Source organism: Bos indicus x Bos taurus, chromosome 29, assembly GCF_003369695.1.
Source record: "Bos indicus x Bos taurus breed Angus x Brahman F1 hybrid chromosome 29, Bos_hybrid_MaternalHap_v2.0, whole genome shotgun sequence".
NCBI classification, from domain to species: domain Eukaryota; kingdom Metazoa; phylum Chordata; class Mammalia; order Artiodactyla; family Bovidae; genus Bos; species Bos indicus x Bos taurus.
In genome coordinates, this window is record NC_040104.1 from 26,467,482 (window position 1) to 26,491,243 (window position 23,762).

The window sequence follows — 23,762 nt, forward strand, 5'->3', positions numbered from 1 at the left end:
TGTGGGTGAGTACTGGGTAAATTCCCATTCTAATAAAAAGAAAGATAAAGCTATTCATTTGGAGCATCCAAATGGTTTGTAAGGATTTGACTTCTGGAGTGAGATTTGAGAGGAAGACAATATTGAAAGCCATAGGCTGTTTGATTTCATTTCTGTTATCATTGCTGTGATTTGAGGGTGACTCATGTAAATCCTTTATACATAAAAAACCCATAAACTCAAGTTTTGAGGAAATTTGATGTTCTTTGTTCTAAAGGCAAAGAATTATTAAAGAAATTATGACCAGAAAAAATAAAAGAATTCATTTTTCTATACCAACAATCTGAAATATCAGACTTGGTTCTATTTCTTACCAACTAGTCTTCTTTGTGAGCTCTTTGAATTGTGTTTTATGCATTTATTTCTATTTTTTATAATTTTATTTATTTATGTATTTTAGGCTGTACTGAACCTTCGTTGCTACACAGGCTTTTCTCTGGTTGTGGCGAGTGGTTACTGCTCTGTGGTTGCAGTATGCAGGCTTCTCATTGCGGTGGCTTCTCTTGTTGCGGAGCAAGGACACATGGGCTTCAGTAATTGAAGCACGTGGGCTCAGTTGTTGCAGTTCCCGGGTTCCAAAGTACAGGCTCAATAATTGCAGCACACGGGATTAGCTGCTCTGAGGTGTGTAGGATCTTCCTGGACCAGGGATTGAACCCATGTTTCCTGCATTGGCAGGCAGATTCTTTACCACTGAGCCATCAGGGAAGCCCCATACATTTAAAATAGACTAAGAAAAAATGCTAACGTAAGAGTATCTTCATGTAAACATGATAACATGAGAACTGGTAGAAGCTATAGGAGTGAGAAAGCCTGATTGGGGACTTAGGATAACCATGTAGCAGTTGGTAAATCTGGGCTGAACCCCAGGTCCATCACATGCTAAATGAGGATAATTACAACTATGTCATGATTAACGACACTGAGAATTCAGAGATGTCAAGTTGGTTCTTTGTAGTTGGTAAAAGGCACAGAGTCTTCTCTGGAAAGGTATTATGGAGGATGAAAGGAGAAACTCTAAAGGACAGCAAACAGTATATAATTCAGTACTGAATATTGTATTAGGATTTTGGAAGCAGGAGACTTGAGTGAGGGTTGAAGGAGTCAGGAAGGGCATAATGAAAGATGCAGAAATTGGTCTGGGACCTTGAAAAACAGGTCCAAATTTAGTATTATGTAGTTACTCAATATTTTTAATATGTAAAGAGCTCTTTAAAATCAACAAGTCAAGCATACCAATAGGAAAAAGTGAAAGAGCATTAAAGATACTCCATAAACAACAAAAATATCAAGAAGCATGTTAAAATATTCAAGTTAATAATGAAGGAATTTCAAATAATAGCATGCTTTCCCCTTTCCATTTAGTTGGTAGAATTTTTTTTTGGAAAATATTCTTTCCCAGCAGTGAAAATATCATTTTGCATCTTGGGGGGGGTGGTAAATAAATACAACCATTTTGGAAGACACAATGGCAATAAAAAAGAACATGAAAAGTGTTGTTTAATCTTGATGAAATCATCAGAGATGTTCACAAAAATACAAATTATTTGTACAATGGGGAGCTACCTCTAGTAGCAAATAGTAGAATTATTAGATGCCTAACATAGGGAATTGGTTTAATAAAGTTTGACATATAAAATTAACAAGAATGTTTTCAGACTTTTTGAAGGCATGGGAAAATGTATCCAATATAATAAACAATCAAAAAGCCAGCATGAAAATTATATATAAGATATGTATTCTATTAAAAATGTGCCTATACATGTATATTATACATGTAGACATAAATGTATATTAACAAAAAAAAGGAGAAAGTAGTGATGGTTTCTGAGTGACAAGACTATGGATAATTTTTATTTTCTATTTTACAATTTTTCTAAATTTCCTACATGAATAATAAATGCTATTTATTCCTTTGTATCTATTGTGGTTTTGCACTTAATCTAATAGAAAAGTACTGATGTTACTGTTTTGCTTTATCGAAAATTGTTCTATTTTCTTGGCTATTTTCTTGTTGTCATCCCATTGGGTCAATGATCTATTTTTGCTACTCTAGAATCTTCCCCAGATGCCATATTTCCCACTGAATTTAGAGGCACACATCATCTTGTCAGATCACCTTTATGCAGCGTTCTTTCCTCCTTTTGGCCAGATCACCTACTTTGCAAGACTGTAGCAGAGGCATCAGAGAATGACACTTAATGAAGAGCATGACCTCTAATCTGATTGCCTGGGTTCTGTGAAACCTTAGGCGAGGCATTTAACCTGTACCAAGTATCTCTTGCAAGACTTCCCTGGTGGCTCAGACAGTAAAGTGTCTGCCTATAATGTAGGAAACCCGGGTTTGATCCCTGGGTCGGGAAGATCCTCTGGAGAAGGAAATGGCAACCTGCTCCAGTACTCTTGCCTGGAAAATCCCGTGGACGGAGGAGCCTGGTATGGTAGTCTACAATCCATGGGGTCACAAAAAGCCGGACACAACTGAGTGACTCAACTTTCACTTTTTCTTTCAAGTATCTTTTGGGAGTGGTGGATAGTAAAAGATGCTTAGTGAATATTTATTAACTTGGTGAAATGAATGACGCAAGAACAGAAAATAGGAAAAAGAGAAGCCTTAATACCTACTATCCTATATTTACTGCTTTCCATGACAATTTAAAATGTGCCTTCCTGCTCTTGAGTAGAGAACCAAGCTATTTTAGAAAGAATAAGCTTGAAGCAGAATTCAGACCATCAGGTAGTTACTGTCTTCCTTGTGCAGGAAACTTAAAATTTCTAAACTCATTTTACTCATCTGTAAAAGTGGGGACTGGTAAGAGTTCTCGTGATGATTACCTGTGTAATAATACTGTTCAGTGAATATTTTCCTATACGTCCACCCTCAAACCCTCTGTCTCTGTCCCCAGGACAAATGAAATGTATCTTTCCAGGCACTTCATCCCTATAGCTCCGGCAGCATCTTCTGTGGAACTTGGTTAACCCAATTGTAATGACAAACTGCCTTCTCATCAGCAAAATTACAATGACTGATGCTACATACAAATAGTTCCCTTTGATTCATTCTTTTTCAGACTTCTTTTTCTGCTGTTACACTTAAAATTTCTCTCTAGCTTTCCATTTGAACTTAATTGGCAGAATCAGCTTCTAGTAAACATTTGTCTTTCTTGTCTGTGAAAATGTCTTCCTTCTACAGTTCTGGAAAAACTTAGCAGATTCATTCTTTTAAAGGAAGTGATTATTTGATAAGTGGTTGCAACTTAACTCTAAATGTGGTCATATTTAGTCTCTTTCTGGCTTGCTCATGTCTTCCTTAAAAAAAAAAAAAGAGTAAAACTAAATAAGTCCTCTCTCACTGAATTTGACATAGATGATTACGAATGACTTTAGATATAAACCCAGTGCCCTATGAGGCAAATGATTTGAGCTCACCCTATGAGATCTATAATGTTTATAGTTTTAAAGAGTGGAAGAGATCTGTTTGGGGAAGTAATTATAAGAAAGCCAGATTGCAGAGAAAAAAAAAAAATGAGAAAGAACCCAATGGCATTGAATTCTAAAACTCTGCCAAGCAAGAAACCAAGGCAGGAGATGTATAGTTCCGAAAAGGGTTCGCCTCCTTTTGAACCTTTATATTCTCTAATCCTTGAAACAGGTTTGCTCTCTTGTTCACATTCTCTAAAGATCCAAAACAGCTGGGTAAAATCTGGAATAATATAGCGTTACTGTTAACATGTTTAAATTGAGATCAAATCTTAATCTTTTTCTTTTCTGTTTATTTGCTTCAAAGGGTTTCAGGGGCAGTGATGTGAATTATTCTGCATGTGCTTGATAGATTTTAAGCTTTATGAGAGGCAAGTTGCCTGCTGACTTTGTGAGCATGAAAAGACCACTCTGACCGGGGTTTTCAGATTCGGTTAGTCTGAGAGTAGTGATTCATGTGGGTCGTTATTGCCACAAAGGCAAAAGACTTGTCGAATTGGACTAGGTGCGTAGCACAGCAGGTGGTTTAAACTAGGTTGTCCCTTAACCTTAAGACAAGCAGGGAAAATGTTTAGGCGAAAAATCTTATTGCAGTTGGTAGCAAAACTCCCTGATTTTCCAAATACTGAGTTCTGAAGGAGATTTTAGCATTAGAAGATTAAAAACTCAGATATCCTCAGAAGATTAAAAACTCCCATATCCTCATATCCAATGACTTTGTTCCTCTATCTTGGCTTAACTAAGATTCATTAGTAATTGCATTAACTTTTTTTCAATTTCTCCTTCCCTGAAACTTCTGAAGCAAGTAACAAAATTTTATCAAATGAAAACTTTTCCTCAAAGAGCCACATTAAATCAACTTATGTAAAAGATGCATTATTCATAATTCAGTTAAAATGTAGAGTATTTATATTGGATTATCTTATATTCCTTTCATAAAGATGTAAATTTGGAACACCTATATTTAGTAGAGGAGTTAAAAACAGTTTCATCTGCTCTGAATAACTTTTTTTTCATTGCTCAAACAGATATCTCTAAGTTTTTTTTATCTCCTGTCATTTCCCTAATGAGAAAAGATGTTAAGTGTCCTTACAAAATTTTCATTTCTATTTGTTTCTGGAGAATTCCTGTCATTTCCCTAATGAGAAAAGATGTTAAGTGTCCTTACAAACCTTTCATTTCTATTTGTTTCTGGAGGATTGTTAATCTAAGTATACCATGAATATGGCCATACTTCTGTATAAGGAAACTCTTTGTTTTTTTTTTTTAAGAGATCTGGTTTTAAGAAAAATCAGATATATTAATATAATAAATAGATTAATAAGATGGTGTTTATTCTCATTAGAAAAGTCTTTTTCATTTGACAGAATAATTTGCACTCGAGTTCCTTTAAATGTAGCAATATTTATGCATTTGAAGTATGATTTTACATAAAATGAAAATTTTCTGTAAGTGTATTTATTAGTGCTAAAATCAGTACTTACATTTTATTGCATTAGTCTAATTATCTAGATAATTATGATTTTTAAAAAAGATGTACTTTCCCTTGAACTACTCACAAACTGTGAAATATTATTTATGGATCATTAGAACTGGAAAGGAATTCAGAAACACTCTAATTAGAACCTGTGTGTCCATTTGGGGCTCATTGTTGAGCTCGAAGCTAGAGCGGAGATGCAGAAAAGTTGATCAGCATTATCAATTTATTCCTGCTCTCATTTTGGAAGTGTGTTATGTGTGTGCGCTTGTGTTTGGTTTAAGAGGTTGGCCAGAATTTCACAGCTTAAAAATGATCAAAGGCACGTTTTCGACAAGCTTTTATTCAGCAAGTGGCAAATGTAAAGGAAGGGATTTTAAAGTCTTTATATATGCTTTTTATTTCTAAAATACATGTCATTCAGCACAGATAAATGTAATAATTTTAAATGCTATTTGGCCTTTTGTTCACCTCCACGCTACCGCCCTCTCACCGCTGTTTCTTTAAACGTCTGAATTTGAGACATCTTTTGAAAATCGCCCCCGCCCCACGCTGTCCCGAAGACAACACCCATTCCAAGTCGCACACGCCAAAAAGAACTGGCCAGAGAGGGAAAGGGGAGACCCCTTACAAACAGATTTTAAAAAGGAAAACTATCAAAGCAATTTTGCCTTGGGCAGTGACAACATACCTACCAGGCTATGACCCTCAATAAAAATCACGTTCAGAAGTGATGAAAAGGCTAGCGAAGCAAACTGTCAAACAGGAGGAGGCAGAACCCTTGAGGGAAGGGGCGCGTTCGTCACTTTACAGATGTAAGGAGGACCGACCGGCAGGGGCTGCTTTAGAACCGCTCCGAGCCGGCCCTGCACTCAGTTCGCGCTGAAAGCTGAGCGCTGGGCCTTTTGAACTCTGGCCGCTCGACAGAAAACACTCTTTTGAAAGAGGTGGCATTCACTGGGCTGTCAGAATCAAGCAACACCAAATTAAGGCGCTCGTAAAACCGCGCTGGGCTCAGAAACAGAGCCTCTTGCTTTTAATCCCGACATTTTGGATTAATATCAGGTGTTAATTTCAAACATTTAGAGCAGCCCTTTGGAGGAGACGTCATAATTTTGGGACTTTTTTTCAATGCTAGAAGAACTGAGAGTTGGGTCACGAGCACCTCGGTAGCATTAATTACGTGCGAAGGGAGTAATGGTGAAGGCAGGCAAAGATCGAAACACTCCTCTGCGTTTCTCCAGGTCCTTTTCGGGACGCGGCAGGACTGCGCGCGGGAAGCGCCCTGGGCGCAAAGGCTTTCTGCAGAGTGCTGGCGCCGCGGCTCCGGGAGAGGACGGGGTCTGCGTCCTAGCAATCGGCCGGGGTATTGTGAACACCACCGATCGAGATTCTCCCCAAGGGTCGCCTAGAGAGGGTTGAACTTGGAGTTCCTTCTCTTTTTGAGTGCATTGTGAAAACAAAGAAGGTCCACATTGAGCCCCCTGGTCTGCGGGTGCGGGTGCGTTTCAGACCGGTGTCCTGGCTGGAAAGTCAGCCGCCCCATGTCGCACCCCCCACCCCAGACTCCGCACCGTTGGGAGCAGTGGGGTCCGCAGCGCATCACACTCGTTCCTGTAGGCCCAGGGGGCCCGAGGCCAGAGCCCGACGTCTGCAGAGACGCGGGCACCCTCTGCCCCCCGCGCGCCCCACCGTGGGTTGCCGCTTTCGCGCCGGTGGCTTCGGGCCGGCCAGCCCTTCTTCTTTCAGCACAAAGAGTTCGAGGTGCATTGCTTTCTTTGGCGTAAAGCCCTCGCCGGGTCAGAGTGAAATCTCCGCTTTTTTTCAGGAGCATGGCAACACAAAAGGTTTAAGGGGGGAAATTGTTAAAAGGAAGCCCTTTTCTCTTTAGGCTGAATGCAGTGGGGAGATTAAAACTTTCATTTGAGATTTTGCAGTATTCATGGTGGTGGGGCCATGAATGGGGCCGAGTCAAAGCCCCCAGCGCTGCTGTGTGTGCCCTTTTATCTCCCGCACATCTTCAGACACAGGTTGTTTTGCACTTGAAAGAGGGGCGAGAGGGGAATGTGGGATTTTGACAGCTGATATTGGCCTCTGAACTCTTGATGGGGATTTTCTAATTAACCCCAAGTACCCATCAGGTGGCCAACAAGGAATGATTTCTGTCAAAGAGGGCAAAAAGTTTCCCATTTTGATCCGATGGACGGGAGGGAGAGGTTTTAACATTCAAAGTAAGGAAATTTAGGAAGAGCCTCTAAACATAGAACTAGAAAAAGCCTGATGGAGCAGGTTGGGTTGGGGGAAGCAGCTGTGAGGACCCCAGAAAGAGAGGCCCTGTAAGGGCCGTCTTGACATGGCCACCATTAGAACACTTGGGAAAGGAAAATGTGGTTCCTGAGACTCAGAGAAGATGACTCTGAGAGCTTTGGAAGCTAAGTTAGCTAGGAAGTTTGGGTGGAGTGCTGTAACTTGTAGTTTGACTATTGTGTCCAGACTTGGGAATTCCCGCCCCCCCCCCCTCCTTTTTATGTTAGGTAGTTTTAATTCTAGTTCAAAGCCAAGACTCTTTGCTGAGACCCTAGCATGTGCTAAAATCAACTCCATATGGTTTTAGTAAATGCCTCCAGTTGAAGAGATGATGGAAATGGTATATCAGCCTTTGTCAATGAAGAGAAAACTGCTGATTCGTTGGTTCAAAAGCAAAACTCTTTAAGAACAAGTCCCAAAAAGAAATAATTAGTTTGGAAGATGAACTTCCAAATTCGAAGTCCCTTGGGGGTTCAGTTTCTGTGTATTTGGGGGTGAGGTCCCTGCAGAGTATGTGTTTACAAAGGGCCCCAGGCAAGTGATTCTTCTGATTGTGTTAAGCTCCAGAACAGTGTTTCCCAGGTGTCTCTGATTATATCAGGACTAGGAATGCTCAGTGTTCATCTTCGTACTGAAAAGTCCAGTGGATAGTTCTGAAAGTCTGTATTTTTAACAGACTTCTCAGAGTGGTTCCAAGGGTCCCAAACCTCCTGTTTTTTTCTCCTACAACCGCTGGCTGCTGCTTCCTGGTCTCCTTTGCAGGTTTCTTTCCATCTCCCTGACCTTTAAATGTTGAGAATGCTCGACTGCCCAGTCTTTGGTCCTCCTCTTTCTAAGCCCTCTTCCTTGGTGATCTCACCTAGTCTTGTGACTTTCTACTAGAATCCCAGGTTATAGAGCCGGTTCAGATGTGCCCTAAAGTCTAGATTCTCCATCTAATTGTTTGCCTGGTATCTCCACTTGACCTTGACCTTTGCCCTAGAATTCTTTCTTACAAACGGAAGGCTGTTTCGGCTACAGCATGTGACGGTGGGAAGGCAGTAGAGGTGAGGCTGGAGAGGAAGGTGAAACCATATTATTAGGGCTCTTTAGGCCATAGGAGCGGAGAAGGCAATGGCATCCCACTCCAGTACTCTTGCCTGGAGAATCCCATGGACGGAGGAGCCTGGAAGGCTGCAGTCCATGGGGTCGTGAGGGTCGGCCACGACTGAGCGACTTCACTTTCCCTTTTCACTTTCATGCATTGGAGAAGGAAATGGCAACCCACTCCAGTGTTCTTGCCTGGAGAATCCCAGTGACGGCAGAGCCTGTTTGGGCTGCCGTCTATGGGGTCACACAGAGTCAGACACAACTGAAGCGATTTAGCAGCAGCAGCAGCAGCAGGCCATAGGAGGAGTCTAGATTTTACTTAAAGGGTCACTGGAAGGCTTTAAGGGTGTAAAGAGTTGGGGAGACATAGCAGGATCTAATTGAGTTTTCAAAAGGACACACTGGCTGCCATGTGAGGAAGGAATTGAAGAAGGGCAAGGAACACAGGAAATGGAAATTCAGATAGGAATCTTTTGCAGTAGTCCAGGTAAGAGATGATGGTGGCTTAATCCAAGTAGAAGCACTGGAGAAGGAAAGAAGTGGACAGAGATGATTTTGAAGGTAGTCACAACTAAACTGAAGGAAGGATCTGATTGAGAACATGAAGAAAAAGAACAATCAGGGTAGCACCCTAATTTAGGCTTAATAATTTCGATATTGTGCCATTTACTGAGAGAAGTAGAAGGCAGTGCTTCCTAAATTTTTTCATATTATAACATGTATAAAAAGTGACAATATTTGTAATATATAAACTAAAGAGGATTTATATATGTCTGTGTGGCTCAGGCAGTCAAGAATCTGCCTGCAACGAAAGAGGCCTGGGTTTGATCTCTGGGTCAGGAATATACCATGGAGAAGGGAATGGCAACCCACTCCACTATTCTTGCCTGGAGAATCCCATGAACAGAGAAGCCTGGCAGGCTACAGTCCATGAGGTTGCAAAAGAGTCAGACATGACAGCAACTATGAGGCTTGGTGAAATTTTTCATTATATTTTCTTTACATACTACTTTGACAAGAAAAAATAAAATACAAAGTATTAGGGATGATATATCAAATGCATTTAAGAAATAACTCTTAAATAAAATTTCTTTTTTTGAAAACAATTATTTATTTTCGACTGTGCTGGGTCTTTGTTGCTTTGCCTGGGCTTTCTCTCGTTGCGGCAAACAGGGGCTCCTCTTTGTTGCGGTGCTAGGGCTTCTGTTGTGGTGGCTTCTCTTGTTGCAGAGCATAGGCTCTAGGTGCATGGGCTCAGGAGTTGTGGTACATGGGCTTAGTTGCTCCCCAGCATATGAAATCTTCCTGGACCAGGGATTGAACCCATGTCCCCTGTATTGGCAGGTGGATTCTTATCCACTGCGCCCCCAGGGAAGTCCCTTAAATAAAATTCCTTAAAGTTAATAAAGTTAATGAGTTGTTTTGGAACATTGCTTGGAAACAATAACAACATTGCTTTAATGAATATGGCTTTTCTTTTAAATATCAGATTTTAAAGTTGAAGTGTGTGTGTGTGTGTGTGTGTGTGTGCACACTCAGTTGTTCACTTGTGTCTGACTCTTTGCAATCCCATGGATGGTAGCCCACCAGGCTCCTCTGTCTTTGGGATTTCTCAGGCAAGAATCCTGGAATGGGTTGCCATTCCTGGAGAAGGGCATCTTCTCCACCCAAGGATTGAGAAGATCCTACAGTGGTCAGGAATCACCTGCATTGGCAGGTGCTTTGTTTACCACTGAGCTACCAGGGAAGCCCAGCTACACACGATTCTGATCAAGACTGTTTAATGGTAAGCTATTCCAATTCTTGAAAATCACAACAATGAAAACCATTTTTCATAACACGAGACAAAAGTAGAAAGAAATACTCTTCCAATTGTTCAGCAGTTTCAAGAGTTGTAATTAAGTGTAATTAACTTTTAACATTGAAATCTCTTGTAACATTTCTAATGGATTTCAAATCCAATAAAATATTTTCAGTTATTAATTGGTTCATTCATTTATTGAGGCTTACTAAGTGCCAGTTACTGTTCTAGACACACGTCAGTCTTTCAAAAGAATGATTGAGCCCTAATTTGTAGAATCCACTTCTTTGCCAGGACTTCATTTGTCATAATATGTCACCTGATTTATGTGAAGGGAGAGGGTAGAAGCGACCACCTGGAGCCCACCCGTGTGGCCCCTAACCCCTGACTCTCTGTCCTGTGCTTCATGCTTCTTGAGCACCCGGGACACCTCCAGTAGCCCTGTGGGTACTCTGCAGCTATCTGCCAAGGAGATGTTCCTGCCCAAATAACCGAAAGCCAGACATAACTCTTTTTGTTTGCTGATTTTGGGCTTCATGAGATTGCTGGGCATGGCATCTGGCCCTGCTGTTTTCAAAGGATGCTTGGATAGCTGCACAGGGCTAGAGGCAGCTCTCCTAGGGCCTCCAATGGCCCCAGAATCCAATTGGCCACTTTCACAACCTGACACCCCATGGCCTATGTGGGTGCTATGGCACTGTGGGTAAGGAGCTCTAAATCAACCAGTTCTAGTCAGTGAGCAGAACTGTTACAGACAGAATTGTGTCTCCTTCCCTGTTCCCCCATCATGCCCCTTCACATAAGAAGCCCCAGTCCCTAATGTGATTGTGTTTGGCCTTTATGGAGGTAATTAAGGTTAAATGAGATCATAAGGATGGGGCCCTAATCTGACCTGACTGGTAAGAAAAGACAGACAGACCTTGGGATGCACACATTGTGAGGAAAGGCCATGTGAGAACACGGAGAAGGCAGCCATCTACAAGCCAAGGAGAGAGGCCTCAGGAGAAATCAGACCCGCTGACATCTTGATCTTGGACTTCCAGTCTCTAGACTTGTGAGAAAATTAACTTCTGTTGTTGAAGCCACCTAATCTGTGGTATTTTATTATGGAAGCCCTAGCGAATTAATGCAAAAACTGAACAAAAAGCAGAGGTTTTTTCAAACCTGGCTCCCCAGTTGGGACAATCCAAGGAGCTTTCAGTTCAGTTCAGTCGCTTAGTCGTGTCCGACTCTTCGCGACCCCATGTATCGCAGCACGCCAGGCCTCCCTGTCCATCACCAACTCCCGGAGTTCACCCAGACCCACGTCCATCGGGTCAGTGATGCCATTCAGCCATCTCATCCTCTGTCGTCCCCTTCTCCTCCTGCCCCCAATCCCTCCCAGCATCAGTCTTTTCCAATGAGTCAACTCTTCGCATGAGGTGGCCAAAGTACTGGAGTTTACAATACTAATGCTCGGGTTGGCACTTCCCAGGTGGCGCTAGTGGTAAAGAACCCACCTGCCAATGCAGGAGACATAAGAGGGGAGGTTCAATCCCTGGGTCAGGAAGATCTCCTGAAGGAGGGCATGACAACCCACTTCAGTATTCTTGCCTGGAGAATCCCATGGACAGAGGAGCTTGGCGGGCTACAGTCCACAGGGTCGCAAGGAGTCGGAAGCGACAGAGCAACTTAGCACGCATGCGCTTACGCACATATTACGTCCCCTCCCCCACCCACACTTCTCACCTCAGAAATTCGGATTTGATTGGTGTGGTGTGTAGGCTGGGGTGTCAGGACTTTTTCGAAGCTCCATATGTAAGCCTAAATGTCAGCCAAGGTGAGAACCACTGGGGTAATGGGTAGAAGTTTCAAGGAAGCAGACTTGATTTGATTAGAAAAAACCAAAAACGACAACAACAAAATTTACTTTGGGTCTGCAGGAGACTCTTGAGAGTCCCTTGGACTGCAAGGAGATCTAACCAGTCCATCCTAAAGGAGATCAGTCCTGGGTGTTCATTGGAAGGACTGATGTTGAAGTTGAAACTCTAATACTTTGGCCACCTCATGCGAAGAGCTGACTCATTTGAAAAGACTGATGCTGGGAAAGATTGGGGGCAGGAGGGGAACGGGACGACAGAGGACGAGATGGTTGGATGGCATCACCAACTCAATGGACATGAGTTTGGGTAAGCTCTGGGAGTTGGTGATGGACAGGGAAGCCTGGCATTCTGAGGTCCATGGGGTCGCAGAGTCAGACAGGACTGAGTGACTGAACTGAATTGAAATGGTGAGACCCCTGCCCACCCCACCCCCCAGCTCCCCATCACATCACTGAAAGTATTTAAGCTGAGGTTGGAAGGTACAAGGACTTCCTGGCAGGAGCTGAACCAGATCACCATATTGCCATTCTCCTGGGAAATGGATCATCCACCCTGTCACCCCCCAGCATCCAGCCTCACCCTCGCCTGACCCCACGCATGTGGCCAGTCTGCCTGAGCACCCTGGATCCCTTTCCCTGGGTAGTTTCTGCTCTGCAGCACTCAATCCCTGGTCTGTCTTATTTGAGGGTTTCTGTATGACCTTTCAGGTCCTCACCATCAAATGAAGAGGCTAAAGCTTCTTCTTGATGTATGCTAAGCTTCTTTCCAAATCTCAGATTTCTTAATTTTAATCAAGTCAGAATATAGCTTCCTGATTGTAACAGGAGATGGGAATTAAGTGAGCAACTTCAAGGCATATCAGGTTCCTTGCTAAGAGAAAGGCAGATTTAGTCGATGAGCTATGCTTATTGCTATACAAATTGAATTAGTAGGAAATGAAAGGGTCACCTGCTGGAGATGTCCATTTGGCCTTGGTGGAAAAATGCTTTTTTAGACTGACTGCCTGGGAAAGCTTAAGTTTGTTGTGGGCACACCTGTCAGCCTCATTAGTGGGTTTTTTTTCTTTTTTTTCTTTCTACTAGATGCTTATTATCCTATAAATCAGCACAGAAGAGAGGGTTATATCAAGCATTCAAGTGACCTCTGTACATCCCCTAACTCTTAGAAATTGTGGGCTTGTCTGGAAGGGGAGTGATCAGAGACCTTTCTGCTCTTAGGTCTTAGAACCTTGAGTGGGATTTGCCTTCCTGGAGGCTTTATTTTTCCTTGTTGTATATCTCGGGACTCAGCCTGCTCCTGTGACTTTGGGTCCTACCCCAAATCTCCCCTCTGGGATTCTTCTTAGCGCAGGTAGGGAGCAGCATACACCTGCTCTGTGGCCCTTTTTATGCCATCTCTGAAACTAGCTGTGACACTTTGGCATTGAACCATTTGATGACTGAAATATGGGAGGAATTAACAAAAGTGGATGTAACAGTGACTTTAAGCCTCACAGAGTTTAAGACTCAAAGCCTCTGACCTACTTTTCTTGCTCATTCCTGGTGGAAACTAAAAGCCTGTCATGAGAATGCACATCATGTGTGTGAACGTGTGTCTATGTGTATATATATAAATATATATATGAAGATATTTATTTTAAAGAATTGGCTCACATGATTGTAGAGACTGACAAATGTGAAAGCTGTGCATTTGCACCATGTGGATGTATATAGATTTGGGGGGTTTCTTTTCAGTTAAGTTGGGATTCATCCTGGGTTTTTAAATATCTTTCCATGACAGTACATACAGATCTAAAAAGTGCTCTTAAGCAATTTCCGCTTCAAACTAATTCAGATAAACCACTGGTTTCTGTTTTCCTTATTAAGTATGCAGTTATATTCTTAGGCCCCACGAACAATCTTGGCTTACAAGTCAATCTGCAGCCACGTGGATGTGTCTACTATCATGGGTTGAGTTGTATGCTTACCAAGAGAGAGTTGCTTGTTCGCAAGCCTTTTTATGCCAGTTGTTCTTCTACTGTAGTTATATGATTTAACTAAATATGAGACAAATCAATGACATTTCAGTGCAAAATGAAAGAGCTGTTGTTCCTTCAGAAACTAAGTTTGATGTCTTGGGATTAAGTTTAAAGATGATCACTAAAACAAATTGCTAGCCAGGTAAAGAAAACTAAGACTATTAGGGAAAAAACAATAAAAACAGAAGGTTTTGTACTTGTTCCTCAAGTGTCTCTAAGTTCTCCATAGGCTAAAATAAAAATGAAGCTGGAAATCATATGTGATTATTAAGGGTGTGTTTTCTGTAAGAAAGGTGATGCAGAACACCAGTTATAAGATTTGTCCTCAAAGAAAAGCATAGGTCCAAATTTAGGAGATTGGCAGATTGATGTTTGTATACATGTTTTAGATTAAAATAACACATTTTAGATAAGTCTGTGTGTATTATTTTGTGTAATCCTCTGCTTTAACTGCTCCTTCAAGTAGCTGGCCAATTTTCAACCCTGCCTGTGGGAGCTTCCACTATATGAAATGATAGGGGAAGGTACCATGGCATATCATCCCATCTCATGCTGTAATACACTATTCATGTTTCTACATTTACCCCCTCAAACTAGATAGTAAGAACAAAAGTGTATCAGGACAGCACACGACTTTTTAAGGTCATTTAGTGACCTTGTTTCTCCCTGTCTCCCCTCCCCACCATAACTACAGTGTCCTAGGTACTGCGGCAAGTACGTATACCAGTTCAGTTCAGTTCAGTCACTCAGTCGTGTCCGATTCTTTGTGACCCCATGAACCGCAGCACGCCAGGCCTCCCTGTCCATCACCAACTCCCGGAGTCCACCCAAACACATGTCCATTGAGTTGGTGATGCCATCCAACCATCTCATCCTCTGTCGTCCCCTTCCCCTCCTGCCCCCCAATCTTTCCCAGCATCAGGGTCTTTTCAAATGAGTCAGCTCTTCGCATGAGGTGGCCAAAGTATTAGAGTTTCAGCTTCAACATCAGTCCTTCCAATGAACACCCAGGACTGATCTCCTTTAGGATGGACTGGTTAGATCTCCTTGCAGTCCAAGGGACTTGCAAGAGTCTTCTCCAACACCACAGTTCAAAAGCATCAATTCCTCTGCATTCAGCTTTCTTTATAGTCCAACTCTCACATCCATACATGACCACTGGAAAAACCATAGCCTTGACTAGACAGACCTTTGTTGGCAAAGTAATGTCTGTGCTTTTTAATATGCTATCTAGGTTGGTCATAACTTTCCTTCCAAGGAGTAAGCGTCTTTTAATTTCATGGCTGCAATCACCATCTGCAGTGATTTTGGAGCCCCCCAAAAATAAAGTCTGACGCTGTTTCCACTGTTTCCCCGTCTATTTGCCATGAAGTGATGGGACCGGATGCCATGATCTTAGTTTTCTGAATGTTGAGCTTTAAGTCAACTTTTTCACTCTCCTTTTTCATTTTCATCTAGAAGCTCTTTAGTTCTTCTCCACTTTCTGCCTAAGGTTGGTGTCATCTGCATATCTGAGGTTATTGATATTTCTCCCGGCAATCTTTTTTCCAGCTTGTGCTTCCTCCAGCCCAGCGTTTCTCATGATGTACTCTGCATATAAGTTAAATAAGCAGGGTGACATTATACAGCCTTGACATCCTCTTTTTCCTATTTGGAACCAGCCTGTTGTTCCATGTCCAGTTCTAACTGTTGCTTCCTGACCTGCATACAGGATTCTCAAGAGGCAGGTCAGGTGGTATGGTATTCCCATCTCTTTCAGAATTTTCCACAGTTTATTGTGATCCACACAGTCAAAGGCTTTGACATAGTCAATAAAGCAGAAATAGATGTTTTTCTGGAACTCTCTTGCTTTTTTGATGAGCCAGCAGATGTTGGCAATTAGATCTCTGGTTCCTCTGCCTTTTCTAAAACCAGCTTGAACATCAGGAAGTTCACGGTTCATGTATTGCTGAAGCCTGGCTTGGAGAATTTTGAGCATTACTTTACTAGCGTGTGAGATGAATGCAACTGTGTGGTAGTTTGAGCATTCTTTGGCATTGCCTTTCTTTGGGATTGGAATGAAAACTTACCTTTTCCAGTCCTATGGCCACTGCTGAGTTTTCCAAATTTGCTGGCATATTGAGTGCAGCACTTTCACAGCATCATCTTTCAGGATTTGAAAGAGCTCCACTGGAATTCCATCACCTCCACTAGCTTTGTTCATAGTGATGCTTCCTAAGGCCCACTTGACTTCACATTCCAGGATGTCTGGCTCTAGGTGAGTGATCACACCATCGTGATTATCTGGGTAACGAAGATCTTTTTTGTATAGTTCTTCTGTGTATTCTTGCCACCTCTTCTTAATATCTTCTGTTTCTGTTAGGTCCCTACCATTTCTGTCCTTTATTGAGCCCATCTTTGCATGAAATGTTCCCTTGGTATTTCTGATTTTCTTGAAGAGGTCTCTAGTGTTTCCCATTCTATTGTTATACTCTATTTCTTTGCATTGATCGCTGAGGAAGGCTTTCTTATCTCTCCTTGCTGTTCTTTGGAACGCTGCATTCAAATGGGTATATCTTTCCTTTTCTCCTTTGCTTTTCGCTTCCCTTCTTTTCACAGCTCTTTGTAAGGCCTCCTCAGATAGCCGTTTTGCTTTTTTGCATTTCTTTTTATTGGGGATGGTCTTCATTTCTGTCTCCTGTACAATGTTACGAACCTCTGTCCATAGTTCATCAGGCACTCTGTCTATCAGATCTAGTCCCTTAAATTTATTTCTCACTTCCACTATATAGTCATAAGGGATTTGATTTAGGTCATACCTGAATGGTCTAGTGGTTTTCCCCACTTTCTTCAATTTCAGTCTGTATTTGGCAGTAAGAAGTTCATGATCTGAGCCACATTCAGTTCCTAGTCTTGTTTTTGCTGACTGTATAGAGCTTCTCCATCTTTTTCTGCAAAGAATATAATCAATCTGATTTCAGTGTCGATCATCTGATGATGTCCATGTGTAGAGTCTTCTCTTGTGTTGTTGGAAGTGGATGTTTGCTATGACCAGTCCGTTCTCTTGGAAGAACTCTATTAGCTTTTGCCCTGCTTCATTCCGTACTCCAAGGCCGAATTTGCCTGTTACTCCAGGTGTCTCTTGACTTCCTACTTTTGCATTCCAGTCCCCTATAATGAAAAGGACATCTTTCTTGGGTATTAGTTCTAGAAGGTCTTGTAGGTCTTCATAGAACTGTTCAACTTCAGCTTCTTCAGCGTTACTGGTCGGGGCATAGACTTGGATTACTGTGATATTGAATGGTTTGCCTTGGAAATGAACAGAGATCATTCTGTCATTTTTGAGAGCATTAATAAGGGGTTATTGTTTAAGCTACAAAGTTTAAGTTGACTAGTTAACCAGCAATAACTGATAGTCATTTACCCTTGAACCTTTGGAGATGGTACTTAAGATGGAAGCTGAATGCTCTACAATTGTGTGTGTGTGTGTGTGTGTGTGTGTGTGTGTGTATGTGTGTGTGTGTGTTAGTCACTCAGTCATATCCGACTGCGACCCCATGGACTTTAACCCTCCAGGCTCCTCTGGCCCTGGGATTCTCCAGACAAGAATACTGGAGTGGGTAGCCATTCCCTTCTCCAGGGGATCTTTCCTATCCAGGTACGGAACCTAGGTCTCCCACATTGCAGGCAGATTCTTTACCGTCTGAGCACCAGGGAAGCCAGAATGAGCAATTTTTTTTTCAATTACTCGAGACTTCGATATAGCGTATGTTAGAAATGCATGACTCTGAATATTGAGTTGTGGCTGTTAATAGCTCTTAAAGATTGATGACTTTTAATGTATTCTGATGAAAAGCATTCCTGGGAAAGGGCTAGGTTCATTTTACTTAGATTAACTCTGATTTACGTCACATGAACATCTCAAATCTTAATGTTCCAGCAAGATAATCACATTCTTTTGCTCATTAAGTAGAAGGATATGATTTCAATTTGGCTTCTTCTTGGAGAGCAGAAAATTGCTGAAATGATACTAATGAAATGCTCACTGACTTACATGCCCTTAAAAATATCTCAATTATTTGTGTCAATCTCTTTTTTTTTCCTTTGGCCTTTTCCCATATGCATCTACTTGGCATGTCATACAAAGGGATGTCTTCCCCCAGAGGGGGAAGAGAATGTTCACCTGTTTTTAAAAGCTGCCATCAGGATCCTGACACAGGTGAAGAGTTTTTCTCTCATCACTACATTATTTCCCTGAACAGATTGTAATTTCATCAATTTTCCATGCTTATGGTCATGAATGCTTGGCATTACCACATCTTAACATTAACAAAAAAGGAATTTCATGGTTCTAGTTTTCATTTGAAGACAAAGAAGGCATGAAGACCTCATTAGAAATATGGTGTGTCTCCTACTGGCTCACTCATGCTTTCCTTTGCTTTCTCTTTCCTTCGTGTTGATGCCAAAGGCAGACACTGCTCCCCTCCCTCTGTGCTCCCCCAGCCATTCCCTCAAACTCCAACAGGAACAAGGAGGTCAGAATCTTTTCAGAAGCCAGTGGTTGTGATACCTACACTTGGTGATACTTAAAAAGTCTAGATTCTTCTCCTCTTTCAGAATCAAAGAAGTAACCATTCATGGAGAAACTTAGGTAGCATTTATAGTAACAGATTTATTTCCCTTTGCATTTCCTAAACTACTAATATAGCTTTGAAATGAGATACGTGCATTTTTTGTCTTTCAAAATTTGAAATTGTAAATTATGATAAAACCTAAATGAGGAAAGAACTCTGTCATGTGGGGAAGTCTGTTACTCCTTGAAGTTTTTTCTGATTCTCCTGGTTACCAGGTATATGACATTGGGCAGATTATGTAGCTTTTCTGTGCCTAAGTTTTCTCACATATAGAATGATAATAAAATCATTCCTTGGTTTCCATGGGAGATTGGTTCCAGGACACACAAGTATACCAAAATCCATGGATGCTCAAGTCCCTTATATCAAATGCATGCAATCCATGCACATCCTCCCTATATTACTTACACTATCTAACATAATGTAAATAGTATGTAAAATAGTTGCTGATGCATGCAAGTTTTGCTTTTTGGAACTTTCTGGAAGTTTCTTTTTTGTCCTGAATATTTTCAACCTGTGGTTGGTTGGATCTGTAGATATGGAACCCACAAATTTGGAGGGCCAACTGTAGCAAAACCTACTTCACAAGATTGCACCTTGAGGCTTAAATTTGTTCAGTTCAGTCACTCAGTCGTGTCTGACTCTTTGCGACCCCATGGACTGCAGCTCACCAGGCTTCCCTGTCCATGGCCAAATCCTGGAGCTTGCTCAACAAACTCATGTCCGTCGAGTCAGTGATGCCATCCAACCATCTCATCCTCTGTCTTCCCCTTATACTCCCGCCTTCAATCTTTCCCAGCATCAGGGTCTTTTCCAATGAGTCAGTTCTTTGCATCAGGTGGCCAAAGCATTGGAGCTTCAGTTTCAGCATCAGTCCTTCCAATGTTAAGTTTACTAATATCTGTGAAATGCGTAGGTCAGTACTTGGCACATGAAGCATTCATTGTTTTTAAATTATTTATACACACTTCTGTTTTAGAATTGTACTCTTCACAAAAACTTTCTCATAATCTCTTACAGGAATTTGATGTTTAACAGATTACAAAGGGGTTTTTATATGGTTCTCAAAGCCCCGGGGGTGTGAACAGAGCAGGGATTATCATGCCCATTTTACAGATGAGGAAAATTTAAACAGAATAATCACATGATCCAGCAATTTCACTTATAGATATATACCTAAAAGAATTGAAAGCAAGAACTCAGCAGATATTTGTACAGAAAGGTATATAACAGCGCTAAGTCACAGTAGTCAAAAGATAGAAGCAACCCAGATGCTCGTGATGCATGACTGGGTAAACAGTGGGGTATTAAAATGAAAACAAAAGCCTGCTCCTTCTTTCCTCTGATACTCTACAGAATAGCCCTTGACTTGCTTTTTTTCTGTAACCATTCTCTCTGGGTATATATAAGCAAATATATATATTTGGGTGGGGGAGGGGAGGAGAGACTACTTTTTTGAAAAGTTCATGGGATTAATGGTACTATTCAATAACTCATTTTTCACTTGATATCCTATCTTTAAATTCAGAAGTAGATGTTTACCTTATTCTTTTTAATAGCTGCATAATGTCCTATAACTTTCCCCTTTTCCTCCCCTTTCCCTTTTATTAAAAAAACTTATTGAGTTATATTTTAGATATAAGAAAATACACCTATTTAAAATGTGCAGTTCATTGAATTTTGACAAATGTATGTATCCTCCCTGCTAGTCAAGACATAGAACATTTTTATCACCTCCAAAATTTCCCTCACAGATATTCTCTCAAGAATATGTATATTCTTTTGTGAAATGACTGTCAGATTTTTTGCCCATTTGAGAAATGGATTGCTGTCTTCTCCCTGAGTTTAAGTGTTCTTTGCATTTATTCTGGACACAAGTATTTTTCCAGGTATGTGTATTGTGAATACTTTTTCCTAGAAGTATGAGACTTGACCTTTCTTTTTCTTGACACTCTTTCTTGAAAAATCAAAGCTGTTAAGTCTGTTAAAATTCAATTCGTATTTTTCTCTTATTGCTAGCGCTTTTCTTTCATGTTTAAGAAATCTTTCGGCAGATTTCCAGAAGTGTTAGCACATGTTAACACTGGCATGTGCTTCCATGCCCTGCTGGGTTGCCAGTCAGTGGGGGATCAGCTGGCACTGTGAGCTCCTTCGCGGGGCAGCCTAACCATCTCCACTGACTGCTTGGGCAGGGAGAACCTGAGGGCCTGTGCCTACTTCCTGGCCCACCTCCACAAGGATCATATGAAGGAATTAAGAGGCCCTTCCTTGAAAAGAAGGTTGAAGTACAGATGAGGAAACTGAGAAATCCGAGAGGTTAAATAAGTTGTCCAAGATCATGAAGCCAGTAAGTGGCAGGACTCGGATTCCCCCCAGCTTGAAGGTTTACTTATACTGTTCCCTGTTACTAAAGGGTTGTTGTCAACTAGCCCAAAGTACAGATTTGGAGGAGAAACAAATTATATTAACTGAAACTCCTATCCAGATTTCTTTCATCGATGAAGCATCAAGTGAGAAGGGAGAGATTGTTGTGACTCTCTGACCATCTGGTCCTTGCCCAGGGTCAATTATGTTTATATCTCAGGGTAGTAACAGAACTGTCATACAAGGGGTATGTCAGACTGGCAAAAAGAGAAGCTGCCAGAATGGAGCTTCTGCACTCTGTGGGCAGAGTACAAAACATCCAGAGTGTGTACTTAGATACTGCTTTCTGCAGTCCAAAATATTATCAAATTCCCAGTCGAGAAGGAGTGTCAGTAAGTGGAATGTCAGAGCTGGTTTGAAGCTGGGTGCTTGTCTGTACCATACGGTATGGCTGAATTGCAAAGCAGCTGATGAGTAGGGGTATTCACCAACCTTAGTGACGAGTCAGAGTCTAGGTTCACGAGGATAATCTAGACATGTTTAGAAACATGCCTGACATCCTTCATAGCATCACCGACTTGATGGACATGAATTTGAGCAAACTCCAGGAGACAGTGAAGGACAGGGAAGCCTGGCATGCTGCAGACCATGGGGTCGCAAAGAATTGGACATGACTTAGCGACTGAACAAAACCAATAGTTCTTCATGTCATAGAAGACTACAGCACTCAGATCCATGAATGTCAGCATTCAAAGGCAGAGGAATATTTTCAGTGGAATAAGTTACCCTGCGGACTTACTTCCAAAAATAGAATTTCACTCCATACCACCAGCATTAAGCCATTCAGTATGTGGTTTGGAGAAAGAGCCAGAAAAACCAATGTCACTGTGAGGACTGGACAGAGTTCTTACAGAGGTCCCCCCCTCCTTTTTTTTTTTTTTTTAAATTCACTCCTCCTACAATGAGATTAAAGATACTTTGAGCCACATTTGTCCTATGAATGTAACCAAACTCAGGTTTCACTGCTCCCCACTCAAAAGTCAGTACCCAAGGGGCAGTTGTGGGTAGAAAGGAAAATTGTTTTTAATCAGAATGCCAGAAATCTGGGGAAAAGGCAAACTCTTGCTCCCCCCAAAACTACCTTCTGAACCAGATTCTGCTCAGTCATGAATGTTTTTAAAGGGAAAAGGGGAATAATCTTGGTTAATCATTGAGATTGGTATTCAAACTCAGCCATCTTCCACTGTGAGCAAGTTTGTTGACTCCTTGAGATCTTTCTTTAGATGTTATCTTGTTCACACAGTTGGTTCATGAGATTACTGAAAGAGGAAGCTAGGGGAGAGACCTAGTCATCTGTTAATTACTTATGCTTCATTTCTACTACTTTTGATCTGAGGAAAGAGCCAACAGGTTAGGCAAGGTATTGTGTGAGCCAAGAAAAGTGTGCCAGGGCTGGAGATGAGCAAAGCATGGGGGTACCTGGTTGAAAGTTAGTGACAATGTAGCTTCACTAAAGTGACCAGAAAGGGGGTTTCCTGCTGAGGGCAGTTTCCCGCAAAGAGCTGCTTATATCCAAATATGTGAATGACATATCCAAATGTCATTCTAGTAGGCACAGTTATAGATGAAGTTAAAGAAATCTTAAAGCCTTCATGCCAGTCTTCCCAAGGTATGGAGCCAAAGTATAAACCACTTGGAAAATTGAAGAGAGCTGGAACAATTCACATGGGCTTTCCAGGTGACTCAGTGGTAAAGAATCTGCTTGCCGAGTCCGGAGATTCAGGAGATGTGGGTTCAATCCCTGGATCATGAAGATTTCCTGAAGAAGGAAATGGCAACCACTCCAGTATTCTTACCTGGAAAATTCCATGCTCCGAGGAGCCTGGCAGGCTACAGTCCACGGGGTTGCGAAGAGTCAGGCATGACTGAGTGACTAAGCACACAGAACAATTCACGTAGGCTTAGGAGGGTGACAATGATCTCTTTGATGATCCTCTCCCAATACGTTAAAGGCACAGGTTCCAAACCATCAAACTCTTCACCCTGAGGTATTTCCCATGATGAGTGCGATATCATAAAACCAGCCTGACAAACTCAGAAAGCACAGGAAAAGCAGAAAGAATGCCAACCTCCCTTTGGGCAAATGTTATAGATTGTGAAGACTCCATGAGTGAAAGTGAAGAATTAGAAATCCCAGTTTCATCTCAAGGATTTTCCTTTAGATTGCTTTGAATTTTATAGATCAATTTGTGGAAAACAGACATTTTAATAATATCGAATCTTCCAATCTGTGAACATTTTAGTCTTCTTTAATTTCTACCAGTTCCATTTTTTTTGTTTGTTTTTACTATACTGTTCCTAACTTATTTTGTTAGATTTATCCCTAGGTATTTCATATTTTTGATGCCTTTATACATGATGTATTTAATAATACAAAATCATTTTTTTCTTTGCTTTCACCATTTAAAAAATGCCATTCTGTTATAGTTTGGCTTGAGAAATCATTGATAATCCTTATCTTCATTCTTCTAAAGGTGTTGTATTTTTTGCTCTCTGACTGCTTTTTAAGATAGTCTCTTTATGATTGGTTTTCAACAATTAAGATATGCCTCGATGTGTGCTTTTATAGGTACTCTGCCAGGTCACAGCCTCTAGGGAACTCACATGTCTCCTCGCACTGTGCAAACTTCCGCAGTTGTTCAGCTGACAGCTC

The 23,762-nt window shown here is 41.4% G+C and overlaps 1 pseudogene; it reads left to right on the forward strand.

The window, feature by feature from the left end:
- Positions 1 to 23,281, forward strand: part of LOC113886060 — a 56,387-nt pseudogene extending 33,106 nt beyond the window's left edge.
- Positions 23,282 to 23,762: the final 481 nt, after the last annotated feature.